This window comes from Danio rerio, chromosome 20 (assembly GCF_052040795.2).
Source record: "Danio rerio strain M-AB ecotype USA chromosome 20, GRCz13ab, whole genome shotgun sequence".
Classification (NCBI taxonomy): Eukaryota; Metazoa; Chordata; class Actinopteri; order Cypriniformes; family Danionidae; genus Danio; species Danio rerio.
The window spans coordinates 39423683-39439427 of NC_141040.1; the positions used below are offsets into that span (position 1 = coordinate 39423683).

At 38.4% G+C, this 15745-nt stretch overlaps 1 protein-coding gene across 14 annotated transcripts in view; it reads left to right on the plus strand.

The window, feature by feature from the left end:
* The window catches only part of fam49a (family with sequence similarity 49 member A), a 113374-nt gene that overhangs the window by 74161 nt on the left and 23468 nt on the right, over positions 1 to 15745 (plus strand). For 3 of the 14 annotated variants that reach the window (XM_087296447.1, XM_087296452.1, XM_087296450.1), the window contains exons 1-2: positions 6206 to 6248; positions 6489 to 6602. The gene's annotated coding sequence lies outside the window, so the exon portion shown is untranslated. 14 annotated transcript variants of the gene reach the window in all.

Below are 15745 nucleotides of genomic sequence, written 5' to 3' on the forward strand. Positions count from 1 at the left end.
CTGGATTAAGATCGTCTAGGGGGTCGAATCGAGATTGCGATCTTTTAACGATTAATTGTGCAGCTCTACTTTCAGTTTTCATTTTCATTTTGTGCTAAGTACAGTTCCTTCTTCCCGTGTGGCTCTCAAACAATCACTCTGTTCTTCAAGACGAAGATATTGAGATGAGAAAACTCTGGTTATTTATAGTGAGTTAGAAATCGTCTGATAGGATAATTGGTCATGAGCTAATGCTGGAACAGCTGTTAACAATCATAAGCACGTGATCCTGTTGAAATTTGTTTAGAAATAAACTTCACTTATTTGCGTGGGGTCGCTGCATCTGGTAGATTAGTCTAATGCACTGAGCGAGTTTTGTCAGTCTTTATATATAAAGTAATGAACGTCTTTGCGGCTGGGTCACATATTAATTAAATATATAATTAAATTTAATTTCAAAGAGCGCAACGTTTCTTATAGTTCTCTTCTGCTCGCTGCATGTTGTTTATGCGTTTCTATGGCAATGCAGGGAGAACTTTCCGCTTGTTAAGTGGTGACGTGTTTGTGACATTTGTATACTGTTTCCGGGTCCAAGCTGCCATTCATTGGAGAAATCATTCGTTTATGATCACGTTTTATTCCTATCACACATTAAAGTTAATTTTATATAAAGTCATAGTGTACACAACAATTTCTGGGGTTGCTGCATAACAAATACCAAAAATTTTACAATTTATAAAAAAATTAATCACTTTTTGGTCATTGGATATTAGGCATGGACATATATATTGCGATCGTGATTTTCGAAAGCATTAAATCGCTTTGTAAACGTTTATTATTACCATTTCATGAGTCTCCCCATTCAGTTGAATAGAGCGCTTAGACCCGGAAGCCGCTTCGCGTGACGTCACACTTAGCAAGTGGATAGGAGCCCAGAGTAGAGCATCACATATTAAGGGGAAAAAAAATAAAAAATTTCACTCAAAAAAATCGAGGTACACTTCGCACTCGAGTTAATCAATAAAATCGATTTACTGCCCAGCCCTACCTTTAGGTTACATTTGCCACAATTTAAAACCAATTAAGTTTTAGAAACACTAATAATGTAATATAAGAAAATATAAGTTAATTGTTTAATTATTTTGTACATTTATTTATTTTGAATTAACTTGTACCATTAGATTTTAATATGTTTTTAATGTTTTTTTTTTTGTTTGACACTCTTCTTGGACTATGATATCAGACTTTTAATATATGTTATGGTGAAGTACATTATTTCTTTCATATTTTGTGGTTTTATTTTTAACATAGGTGTTTAAAGCATTATTAGTTGCATTTAATGTGCTTTAAAAAGTCACATTTGTATTTAAAGTAGAATTTTATGCAAACACTACAATTGGATGTGCAATTGGGCTCTATTTTCAAAATACATGCTTCATTTTTTTATGTCGATTTTTTTTTTTCTGTTTGTTTTTTTTTACTCACGTTTATTTGCATTGGGTGGCTTTGACTTTTTATTTAAAATTGTTGTAAAACTATTATTGTTCAGTTGTTCTGTTTGAAAGATTATTTTCTTTCCTCTTTTTCAGTGGGGAAATAATAAAAATGTGACTCCTTAGTAAATGAGCTCTAACAAACATGTATTTCTTTCATACTGTATACTTTTATCAGCAAATTGCATCTGAGATTTAAGTAATGCATAACAATTTAATAGCCTGATATGATTTGTCTATTCACAGTGCTTCAATATTATTGACAAAGATAAATGACCTGCATATAGGTCCTTGCTTTAACATCTAATTCTCCCTGTAAATTCCAAGCCCTAATACTTGATTACTTTCTGAAATTGTTCAAGCACGGGTCAATTGTGCTCAGGCAGAAGTGTGACAGGTATTTGGCATTGAACCAGACATACTATATTGCACACAAGCAGCATGATGCCTTTATTGTGCACTTTCAATAAACTTCCTGTTTGTTTTACACTTTCTTTTTTCCTCTCTGTGTGTCAGTCATGCTGATGTTAATCACACAGGAAGTAGCTTGTGTGAAATGCAATGATTGCCGTAACCACTGTTAATATTTTTACATAATGTAATTAGTAGGATATCTGTGAAAGCTTGTAGCCCTACTGTTGTGCCAGAAAACAGAAGCATGGTTTTACTGCAGGAGATCGTGTAGGTGATAACTAGCAGCGTACTGTGTGCATTGGAGTGTTACCAGACCTGACTCTTTAGCTGGCATTTGAACCTGACTGTAACCTTGGCCTCCTCAGTTCTCTGGCTCTTCTCAGTGATGTTGCTTCTCATTGAATTGAGCAGCTGCTGGAATTTAGATTTATGATGTTTTTGTCCATGGTAACAGTCTGTGAAAGCACTGTGAATGAAATGCGTTATGGCTCAGATATTGTTTCTCCCTCTGTCTTCTCACTTGTTTAAGTTTATGTAACCTTGTCTTTGCTTTATGGAATTGGATGAAGCATCCATGACCTAGATTTTTTTTGATGAAGATAGTCTGGAAGTAAGAGGCAGAGCTAATAACATGTTTAAGCCTTGATTGCAACTCATGCTAGTGTATTTTTGCTTTTGTTAAGCTAGTCGTTTTTCAGCATGCCAGAGCCATGCTAATTACACATGAGCTCAAACACCACCTACAGACCACAGCCTTTCTCTGTAGGCTGAACTGCATAATTTATGGAGAAAATCTAAAAATTGTAAAATAAATCAGATTTTTATGGATGTCAAAAATATTGTCATCAGTATGACAGTAATATAAAATGTTGTATTGTTAAAATGCAATTATCTACTTGTTGAGAAATGTTATTATATTTTAGAATTAAATAAATACATTTACAGCTGAAATAATAAAGCAGTAATGGTAAGGGAAACTATTACATCAAGCTTGTAATTTATCAGCTGACCAATCTTAGCATTGGGCCCAACATGTTGAAGCTGGTAGGTTTGGGGGATAAATCGAAGGCCCTTTTTCATGTGTAGTTTGTCAGAAAAGCTGCATTCGTTCAGATGGAGATTTATGCTTAATCCCAATTCTACCTCTTAGCTCTTTCCCTAACCCCAACACCTCTGCATCTGCGTTCATGTGAAGGGTAGTGTCCCAATTTATTTATTTATTTTTGCTTGTAAGCATAGGGGTAAGGGATTTTATATCAAACTGATATTTTTCAGGAGACCTCTTCAAACGAATGTATGAGAAATTTCCCTGATTTCATTAGCTACTAGGGCTGCACTATTGATCAGAAAAACATTGTGATCTCAATTCGACCCTACACGCAATTTTAATGTAGCTTTTCTACGATTCAGCTAATCATATTTTCAAAGTCAGGAGAGAAGCATAAAGGCAGATGCACATGTCTTCACAGCAACATGGATGGACACCTCCAAATGGCGCTAATTAAAAGTGGTACTTGCAGTATTTATATGCTTTAATTCACCCAAAAATGTTTTTCTCTCTTAATGTAATGACACATTTACAAATAACATGTGAGTTTGTTTACAACCGAGAGGACATGCGAGTGCATGCCAATGATCCTTTACTGAACAGAACCTGCATATGCTGTGAATAACAGGTAATAAAGTTGTGAATAATGTTCAGTTTGTTGCACAGATTGATTGTTTGTGAGCTGCGAGAGAAGCATGATTTGCATGTATGTTTTTTCATATCGCTTTTTAGAGGTATGATTATGACAAGCGCTTTGTCTTTTCTTTCCTAGCGAATACAATGTGTATTCTGCATTTTGCATGCAAATAAATGTTTACAGTGTCAGTATAACTACTCTAGCCTATATAATGCAAGAGAAATCTGATAATAACAAATGTCTCATTTTACTAGTGATAAAAATGGTCTAATAATGTTGTCAATGACAAATGACAAGCATATATCTCAATCATAATATTTCAACTTTAGAATGATCAATAGTCATATTCTTATGTCATCACTTTACTGTGAATTAACAAACAGAACATACTTAAAGTCTGTTAATACTTAAAGTCTGTTAAAGTCTGTTGACTCTCAGCTCGCTTGAAACTGGCATGCCTTCCCTCGGAAAGCACGTGCTCTCATGAATAATTAAGCAGCCGACTCTTCTCATTGGATAAGAAAACTCCGATATGAATAATAATGAGAAACCGACGCGTCATCATTGCACTTGCAGTACTGCGCTACGTCGCCGATTTTGATCCCGCCCCAAAAATCATTTTAAACCCGGAAGCTGAAATTAGCTGACAAAAGCTCAAAATTATCCAGTTTTCCCCACAATTAAAGCTGACAGGTGCTAACATTGTCTTAACTGATGCTCAACACACACACATCTGTTAATATAAAAAAAAAAGTTCTCCAGGGTGTCCTGATCCTTTTAGATTTAAATATTTTGAAACCTATCTTAATAGCTCGATATTATTAGCCCCCTCAAGCAGTCAACCCTCCTCTGTTAGTGGCGACTCTGCACGATGCCAACAGTCTGTTGGCAAGTAATCAAATATAATGAATGACAATACATAGATCTCTGCGTATAGACATAAAACGTAATGCTGTACAGTTATGTGTCATTTGTTTGTTTTGGTTGTCTGCTTATTAATCGTTTTGTGATGATGCGATGGTGTGCTTTATCTGCCTGCCTGATTTCCACTGAACTGGGCAGGTTGTGTGACGTTTGATTCGGTGGACTTTCTGGCGGAGCTACTTGCCTGACAGTGGAAACGCAACATGATTTCAGCCTCACTGCTCATGCTCCCGAGCTAATGGCACGGCCAGGCCCGATAAAAGCCCTGTCTTGCACTGGCCCGTCAGTGGAAATGCAACTGTGCGGCCCTTGTTAGATAACGCAACAAAGGCCTAAAATAAGCTCTTTCCCATAGACTTTTGAGACATAGCTCTTTGTATCTCAGAGCTTTTGAGATGTTGTGTTCAAAGAACAGAAGTGCTGTTCAGACCAGAAGCAGACTGTATGAAGAATTGTACGCCTCCAAGTTCTACACACTTTATGACTGACTGCTGAGGCTGCCGCTGAATACCAATCCCCCATCACTTTACACACTGAGGCTGTTTTGTGTTTTTCGCGCTTTTTCCTCGGTTCGATATACCAAAATGCCAAGAAGATTGGCTAGCTGAAGTTTTGCCTGGTTAAGTGAATAGAAACCATTATCTGAATGATCTGAATTTCTTTAGACACTATAAACATTCATACTTTTAGGACTAGAGGTTCATATGTGGTGTTTGAATGGGATGCGTTGTTTTGGAAGTGTTGCTCCACCCTTCATGACCCTATGAGCACAGTGTTACGGCAGAGGAAGCAAGACAACTGTTGTGGCAGTGTTTATGTCGCCCTGCCTCTTGCCAAACTGCCCGCCCACCATTGCCCATGTAGGGGCAAAAAAAGTCAACCAGCCTCCTTTAAGCCTCAGTCACATTTGCTGCAGCCTGAGGGAGGCACAGTTCTCTTAGCCCAATTTTAGGCTTGCTCTCCTCCACAGTCAAAACAGAGAGGTCTTTAAAAATGGATGAAACCATGAGGTCTCGCCCTGTGGTGTCTCTGTTATGTTTTATAGGGTGGAGTAGCCCTTTTATGCTCTTTTCAAGTCTCTTGGTTGAAGCCTTTTTTTCATGTCAGGCCTTTTTGTCCTGCAGACTGTATTACATCTAATATTGTGTGTGTGTGTGTGTCAGGTGTCAGTTTAAGAAGCAGGTTTAAGCTCCGTCTGGCTTTCTGAGAGCGTCTTAAAGTAAACAAAAATGCACTTGCGCATGGCTCACTGACCTTTCTGCACCAGACTGCCACTAAATATTTGATTATGCTTTAGACCAGACCTCTGCAGTTTGCAAGCTGTACAGAAGTTCTGTATGTTCATTAAAAAGCATTTTATCTGAGAATTGAATGTGCTTTAATTTTGGAGTCTATGATGTGTAGGTGTTGTAACAAACTCTGTGGTTTTAGTATAATTATATAAAATAGGCATGTCTGGCAAAGTTAAAGACATAGCATTTATGACAGTGACTGACTACTAAAATAGTTTCCATGTAATCCGTTGTATTCCCCCCACCCTCTAATCATTTGAATTAAAAAAATCCAGGTATCTTTATCAGCTGCTGTTTCTATGTTCCTCAGTCAAAAAAGGAAACTGAAAGTGGGACAGCAGATATACTAATCGTAAACAAAGCACTTGCTTAGTTTTGAATATCAGTCATCTAGGTCACTTTCATTCTTACAGGTGGCTCATGTTGTGTTTATGAAAATATTTACATATCAAAATGTTAAGGTAAGATAAAAAATTACATTTCACTTGCACAATTTAATCGATAGCAAAACAGAAGACTTTCATCATTTTACTCACCCTTCACATCCCTAACCTTTTCTGTTGAACACAAAATAAGTCATTTTGAAAAATGTTAGAAAACGTTAAACACTGACGTTCATAGTATTTTTTTTTCCAACTATGGAAGTCGGTGGTTACAGGTTTCTCATATCTTTTTAAAATCTCATCTTTTGTGTTCAACAGGAAAAAGGAAACCCATAAAGATAAAGATCCATAATCATCATACCTGTCAACCCTCCCGTTTTTCTCTGGATTCTTTCTTATTTAACAATTCTATCCCGCTATCATCTTGTAAAGGTATTTTCCTGTATTTCTCTTGTAGTTTCAAGGAGACGCCCCTTGTTCTTAAATGTGAATTTGTTCTGTGCTTTCGTTTTATTTAGGCATGAAAACACTTTGAAATGAATATCAAAACGGTGGGATTACCTTCATTTCCATTACAGGCGCCATTGGCTCTCTTATGCAATCCTCAAAACAGTCAGTTCATGCTGACGTGCTCCATAGTGATAAATAGACGCTGTTTCTCAAACGAATTCTGTACATGCGATTTAAAGAGGAGCAAAGTCTGGGGTTTGGGTGCGTGTTTAAACAGACATATACATATAATAATAATAATTACAACATCTAAACATGTCGTTCTTGGTGGGTTTTCTTTTAAACACAACTAATTTACTCTTAAACGAGCATAAAAAGTTAGGAAAGTAATCGAATGCTTTCATTAAAGAAGTGTGTATTTTTAAAGTGACACCTCTGTTATTTAATGTAATCAAATGAAAATTCTAAAGGAGATTAATTTTCTTTAATCAGAATGTTTTAATTATACAGTGAAGAAAAGGTTAATGAGATTTGACAACTTGATTATATTTCTTTATAATATCTATTTATTTAAATAGGCTAAACTGTTTGCTAATTTGTTTTCAGCTTTTTCTAATGTATACTATTTTGAAAAATAATAATAATAACAATAATAATAATAAAACATGTTTCTGATTCTGGGGCTGCACTGTGGTGCAATGGAAAGCACTTGCACCTCACAGCAAAAAGGTCGCTGGTTCGAGCTTTGGGTCAGTTGTCGTTTCTGTTGGTTTCCTCTGGGTGCTTTTTTTCCCACCACAAGTCCAAAGACATGCGGTACAGGTAAATTGTGTTAGGGCTGCAACAACGAATGGATTAAATCGATAAAAATCGTTTACTAAAAACGTTAGCAACGAATTTCATAATCGGTTTGTTGTGTTGCGTGACGTGGACGTTTGATTATTAAAAAAAAATTTCAGTTCAACGCGGAGCGGAGTGAACACGTCGCTCTTTTGCACTGATGCAGAGTTCGGTGAATCACTACAGAATCCTACTTTTATTCCATTTGACCATTTGTCTTTGTAAATTGGAATATCAGGTAGCAGATGACATGATGAGCAGGCATGTGAATATGTTGAAATAAAATGGAAAAGCATAATAAAAGGGACACATCTGTCATAGAGCGCTGCGGTGTGTCACGTGGCAAACTTGACACGTCACCACGAAAGTGGTGTATATATACACTTAGTCAAAATATCTATAAAATCTTAAATCAAGACAAGAAAAATGGCTTGAGAAAATTAAGTGATGCTTAAAACTTATCTCTCATTAAGATTATTTTTCTTACCTCATTGGCAAATAAATTTGCTTGTTTTAAGCAAACAATCACTTAATTTTGAGATGTTTTTTTTCAGAAAAAATACATAATTTCTTATGCTACTTTGTGTCTATTAAGTATCTTTAAGATGTTTTTTTAGATATTTAGATTGAAAACAGGACAAAACTTCTTAGTTAGCTTTTTGTATTATTATTATTATTATTTTGTATTATTATTATTATTATTAACAGCTCTTTTGAATAAAGGGTTACAAATTAATGCCTATTTATGCGATTCAGTGATTAATCGAAGAAGTAATCGACAGATTAATCGATTATTAAAATAATCATTAGTTGCAGCTCTAAATTGGGTAGACTTATTTTCACATCTCAATGTTGACAGATATGATAATCCTGAAGGTAATGTTTGAGTAAACCATTCCTTTAATCAGATTAATATGGTATGAAATAATATGTTTTATATACTTGTAATCTTCATGCACAGCATGGTTTAAATCGAAGCTCAAAAGGCTCTGTTCTGTCTGTGTGGTGCAAATAAGTGCGATACTTTGACGGTTTCAGTTCAGTTAAGCATGCTGAACACCATCTGGGAGTGCAGTTTGCTCTTAGGGGCAGAACTGTACTTTCCAGAATTATATGGATGCATCAGGGAGCATATGATTTGGGATAATTGGTAAACTTTACAGGATCTGATATTTTTTTATTAAGCGATGTTTAGATGCCCTCTCATGAGGTCAGTAAGTGCTATAATATTAGCAACAGCAGAATGCAAAACAACCACCAGTGATGATCGGCTTGCAGCAAATGGACTTGTTGTGGAGACAGGAAATGGTTGTTTTTACTACACTGTTATTGGTTAGGCTAGACTTTCAGGCTTATTGTGTGGTGTCCTTTCACTGTGTTTTCTGCACTGCTCCGGTGTTTCTGACAAACCACACTGAGCTACTAAATCTTGTGAACACCCACACATCATCAAGTAAGGTCACTTTGCTACATTTCATAGATGTTACAGCAGAGAAATATCTAATATTCTCTAGCATTGCATTTCTGTGTGTGAAAGAGAGAGAGAAGCTGAGACATTATATACAGTAGTGCAAAATTTGGACTCCAAATCTGTTTTATATCTTAATGTACAAACTATATTAACTTTTAAAATTTGAATTGAGCTTTTTCTACTAATAAATGTCACCTCAACATAACAAAAACAGCTTATTTGATTGGTCTTTATAAGAAATGCTGATTTGTGTGCATGTACTGTAACACCAAATCACTGAACCATGCATCAATATTTCTGTTTGTCAAATGAATTGGCTTTTATCGTGACTAAAGGGTTAGTTCATCCAAAAATTAAAATTCTGTTATTAATTGCTCGCCCTCATGTTGTTCCAAACCCCTGAGACCTTTTTTCATCTTCAGAACACAAATTTAAGATATTTTAGGTTAAATTTGAGAGCTCCCTGATCCTCCATAGATAGCAATGACTCTGATTGATTCACAGTCCAAAAAGGTAGAAACATGGTCAAGACAAACTATGTGTTTTTACTGATTCAGTTGTAATATTATTAAGCTACTAGAAAACCTTTGTGTGCACATAAAGCAAAAATAGTGACTTTTTTGTTTTCTTTTCCTCAGTGCCTGTACGTGGGCATATACACACAGATCAGTGCTCAATGCTTGTGAATGCGTAATTAATAGCAATTTTTTTGGGCTGCGTCCTTTAATTAGGGATGAGCAGTGTAACATAAATATATCACAATTATATATTTTACTTCACAGCACAACAATTCTTGTGTTAATGTATAAAAATATTTAGATTTTATATATTATTTTTAATAAAATGTTGTGCTTTTATACAAACAGTCAGATATATGAACTATACCTTTAAAAAACTCAAGTACATGCGCATAACAGCATGAGCATTTATAGCAAATAAACAAATGTAAAGATCCCGCTCACTTTCTAAGCCTTGTCAAGCAAATTCTTACACCCCTATTATTGGTCACATGCTCAACAGAAAAGGCTGCGATTGGCTATAACGCTCTGCTGCTGTTCACCAATGAGTGACACTGATAAAAGGCAGTGGCGATCACAGCTGATCCATGATAGGAGAAAACGCGCTCTGCAGACACGCACTCTAATGGAAGTAACACTGTAACGGCCAAGAGGAGAGGAAACGTTACCTCATGTCAACAGGTCAAAGATCCACAGTGAGAGAGAGAGAGAAATAGAGTTTACTTTCATTTTTTCCATAACAGTGAAACAGGGCTTCTGCTGTACTTCAGTTTCAGTAAAAAGACTGTCTAGCAAACACACACAGTGAATTTTGCAGAGTTTCTGTGTTTTTAAAACCCCCTAGTTTTTCGTGAAATTTTTTTTCCATTTTTTTTTTTGCAACCCCCCCCTTCCATGTAATGTAATTATTGTGAGATGAGACGTCATTTTTTGAGAGACACTCAAATACATCATGTGTGCTGCATGTGCAATGTCTGAAAGTCATGTAAAACAATTAATTTCAGATTCATTTATATGGTTTGGAATTGTATGTTTTATAAGATTATTAAATTTTTTTTTAACCGGTTATGATCTATTACTGAACCAATACCAGATTGTCCACGTCTGCATTGCGGTGCACCTAAGAAACAATTAATTTTGACACCTTTAGTGTGGACTGTTAGTGAGAGGCAGGATTTGCTACAGTTTACAATTGTTTGCTGTGAGCTACTTGTGAATTTACTTAGCTTTTTAAAGCAAACATGATTACAGGAACCCCCATAGTCAAACTTCAAATCCCACTCTACTGAGCCATCACTAAAATCACTTTCTTGTAAGATTAGCCATCCAGGCTATTTTTGCTATGCTTGCAGTTAAGCAGTCTCCTGCTTCTTAATTAGGGACCGAGCACCGAAACGGTGCGTAGGCCCTATTGGAATTGCTCCGTTTATTAGGGACCGAGCACCGAAACGGTGCGTAGGCCCTATTGGAATTGCTCCGTTTATTAGGGACCGAGCACCGAACGGTGCAAGGCCCTATTGGAATTGCTCCGTTTATTATTATTATTATTATTATTATTATTCTTTTCCGGAATGAATCGCGATTTTGAGGGGCTAAACATGCCCGAAAACTCACGGAACTTTGCACACGCCTCAGAAGTGGCGAAAATTTACGTTTATTATGGGTCTCGGAAGTGGGCGTGGCAAAATGACTCGACAGCGCCACCTAGAAAAATTAAACGGACGAGCCCCCGATCTACGAATCACGCACATGCACGAAAATTGGCACACACCTCAAACACACCAAAACATACGAAAAAGTCTCTTGGAGCCATATCTCAAACCCAACAGGAAGTCGGATATTTTTTACTTCCCGCGGCGAAAAAGTGGCGTTTTTTCCATTTCCAGGCGTTGTATTTTAACGAACTCCTCCTAGGGATTTTATCCGATCGACACCAAAATTGGGTTTTGTCATCTTAAAGCCTTGGCGATGTTAAATTGCGAAGCTTTAGAGTTTTCGTCGATGGGCGTGTCGGTGGCGGCCTCGCAAAGTTTGACGATTCGCCACAAAACAGGAAGTCGTTATAACTCAGACATGCATTATCCGATCTGCCTCAAAATTCACACGTTTAATAACAGTCCTGACCTGAACACGTTTACATGCCAATATCCAGATACAGTTACAGCGCCACCTGCTGGCCACAGGAAATGACATGTTTTACAAAGTAACAAACTCCTCCCACAAATTTTATCGTATCAGCACCAAAATTGGGTAGTGTTATCTAAAAGCTCTAGTGATGATATATTGTGAAGATCTAGAGTTTTCGGAGAGGGGCGTGTCCATGGCGGCATGACAAACCTCAATGCTTCGCCATTGACCTGGAAGGCTTCATAACTCAACCCCACAATGTCTGATCAGCCTGAAACTTCACATGGTTGGTAAAAGTCTTCTCCTGAACACATCCACATAACAATATTGAAGTGGGCGTGGCAAATCAACTCGACAGCGCCACCTAAAAAAATTAATTGGATGAGCCCCTGATATACGAATCACGCACATGCACGAAAATTGGCACACACCTCAAACATGCCAAAACATACGAAAAAGTCTCTTGGTGCCATATCTCAAACTCAACAGGAAGTCGGATATTTTTAACTTCCTGCTGAAAAAAAGTGGCGTTTTTGCCATTTCCAGACGTTGTATTTTAACGAACTCCTCCTAGGGATTTTATCCGATCAACACCAAAATTTGGTTTTGTCATCTAAAGGCCTTGGCGATGTTAAATTGCGAAGCTTTAGAGTTTTCGCAGAGGGGTGTGTCAGTGGTGGCATGACAAACCTCAACGCTTCGCCATTGACCAGGAAGTCCTTATAACTCAACCACACAATGTCCGATCTGCCTGAAACTTCACATGGTTGATAAAAGTCCTCTTCTGAACACATCCACATCACAATATTGAGTCAGTCATAGCGCCACCTGCTGGCAACCAGAAGTTTGGCTGATAACTCAGCCACACAATGTTTGACCTGCCTGAAAATTCACATGGTTGAATAAAATCCTCTCCTGAAGACATCTACAAGCCAATATCAAGTCACAGTCATAGCGCCACCTGCTGACAATAGGAAGTTACTTATAACTCAGGCAAGCAATGTTCGATCTGCCTGAAAAATTACATGGTTGATAAAATTTATCTCCTAAAGACATCTACATGCCAATATTGACACACAGTCCAAGCGCAACCTGCTGACAGGAGGAAGTTTGGCATAAATCTGTGATTTTCTCAGGTTTTTTAAATATATATTGGCTTAAATTAATATTGTTCGCTGTTCTCTGTCATCCTGAGAACACCGGGCGGCGGTGAGCCCGGGTGCGAGGTCCCTATCATCGCTGCTTGCAGCTTTAATTATTATTCTTCTTCTTCTTCTTCTTCCGCGGAATGAATCGCAGTTTTGAGGGGCTAAACATGCCCGAAAACTCACGCAACTTTGCACACGCCTCAGAAGTGGCGAAAATTTACGTTTGTTATGGGCTTCGGAAGTAGGCGTGGCAAAATGACTCGACAGCGCCACCTAGAAAAATTAAACGGATGAGCCCCCGATCCACGAATCACGCACATGCACGAAAATTGGCACACACCTCAAACATGCCAAAACATACGAAAAAGTCTCTTGGAGCCATATCTCAAACCCAACAGGAAGTCAAATATTTTTAACTTCCTGCGGCGAAAAAGTGGCATTTTTGCCATTTCCAGGCGTTGTATTTTAACGAACTCCTCCTAGGGATTTTATCCGATCGACACCAAAATTGGGTTTTGTCATCTAAAGGCCTTGGCGATGTTAAATTGCGAAGCTTTAGAGTTTTCGTCGATGGGCGTGTCCGTGGCGGCCTCGCAAACTTTGACGATTCGCCACAAAAGAGGAAGTAGTTATAACTCAGGCATGCATTATCAGATCTGCCTCAAAATTCACACGCTTGATAAGCGTCCTGACCTGAACACGTTTACATGCCACTATCCAGATACAGTTACAGCGCCACCTGCTGGCCACAGGAAATGACATGATTTACGGAGTTATAAACTCCTCCCACAAATTTTATCGTATCAGCACCAAAATTGAGTGGTGTTATCTGAAAGCTCTAGCGATGTTATATTGTGAAGATCTAGAGTTTTTGCAGAGGGGCGTGTCCGTAGCGGCATGACAAACCTCAACGCTTCGCCATGGAACAGGAAGTCCTCATAACTCAACCACACAAAGTCCGATCAGCCAGAAACTTCATATGGTTAATAAAAGTCCTCCCCTGAACACATCCACATAACAATAATGAAGTGGGCGTGGCAAATTGACTCGACAGCGCCACCTATAAAAATTAAACGGACGAGCCCCCGATCTACGAATCACGCACATGCGCGAAAATTGGCACACACCTCAAACACGCCAAAACATACGAAAAAGTCTCTTGGAGCCATATCTCAAACCCAACAGGAAGTCGGATAATTTTAACTTCCTGCTGCAAGTAAGTGGCATTTTTGCCATTTCCAGGCGTTGTATCTTAACGAACTCCTCCTAGGGATTTTATGCTATCGACACCAAAATTGGGTTTTGTCATCTAAAGGCCTTGGCGATGTTAAATTGCGAAGCTTTATAGTTTTTGTCGATGGGCGTGTCCGTGGGGGCCTTGCAAACTTTGATGATTCGCCACAAAAGCGGAAGTCATTATAACTCAGGCATGCATTATCCGATCAGCCTCAAAATTCACATGTTTAATAAGAGTCCAGACCAGAACACGTTTACATGCCGATATCCAGATACAGTTATAGCGCCACCTGCTGGCCACAGGAAATGTCATGATTTACAGAGTAATAAACTCCTCCCACAAATTTTTTCATATCAGCACCAAATTTGGTTGGTTGTTATCTGAAAGCTCAAGTGATGATATATTGTGAAGATCTAGAGTTTTTTTACAGGGGCGTGTCCGTGGCGGCATGACAAACCTCAACGCTTCGCCATGGAACAGGAAGTCCTTATAGCTCAACCACACAATGTCTGATCTGCCTGAAACTTCACATGATTGATAAAAGTCCTCTCCTGAACACATCCACATAACAATATTGAGTCAGTCATAGCGCCACCTGCTGGCAGAAGGTAGTTTGGCTTGTAACTCGGCCACACAATGTCCGATCTGCCTGAAACTTCACATGGTTGATGAAAGTCTTCTCCTGAGCACATCTACATAATAATATTGAGTCATAGTCACAGCGCCACCTGCTGGCAGAAGAAAGTTTAGCTTGTAACTCGGCCACACAATGTCAGATCTGCCTAAAATGTCACATGGTTGATGAAAGTCCTCTCCTGAGCACATCTACATAATAATATTGAGTCTTTCATAGCGCCACCTGCTGGCAGAATGTAGTTTGTCTTATAACACAATCTCCACACAATCTCTGATCTGCCTGAAACTTCACATGATTGATAAAAGTCTGCTCCTGAACACATCCACATAACAATATTGAGTCAGTCATAACGCCACCTGCTGGCAGAAGGTAGTTTGTCTAATAACTCAGCCACACAATGTCCCATGTGCCTGAAACTTCACATGGTTGATAAGATTCCTCTATTGAAGGCATCTACATACCAATCTTGAGTCACAGTTATAGCGCCACCTGCTGACAGGAGGAAGTTTCGCATAAATGTGTAATTTTCTCAGGTTCTTTATATATATCGGCTTAAATTATTATTGTTCGCTGTTCTCTGTCATCCTGAGGCCAAAGGGCGGCGGTGAGCCCGGGTGCGAGGTCCCTTTCATCGCTGCTTGCAGCTTTAATTATTATTCTTCTTCTTCTTCTTCTTCCGCGGAATGAATCGCGGTTTTGAGGGGCTAAACATGCCCGAAAACTCACGAAACTTTGCACACGCCTCAGAAGTGGCGAAAATTTACGTTTATTATGGGCTTCGGAAGTGGGCGTAGCAAAATGACTCGACAGCGCCACCTAGAAAAATTAAACGGACGAGCCCCCGATCCACGAATCACGCACATGCACGAAAATTGGCACACACCTCAAACACGCCAAAACATACGAAAAAGTCTCTTGGAGCCATATCTCAAACCCAACAGGAAGTCAGATATTTTTAACTTCCTGCGGCGAAAAAGTGGCGTTTTTGCCATTTCCAGGCGTTGTATTTTAACGAACTCCTCCTAGGGATTTTATCCGATCGACACCAAAATTGGGTTTTGTCATCTAAAGGCCTTGGCGATGTTAAATTGCGAAGCTTTAGAGTTTTTATCGATGGGCGTGTCCGTGGCGGCCTCGCAAACTTTGA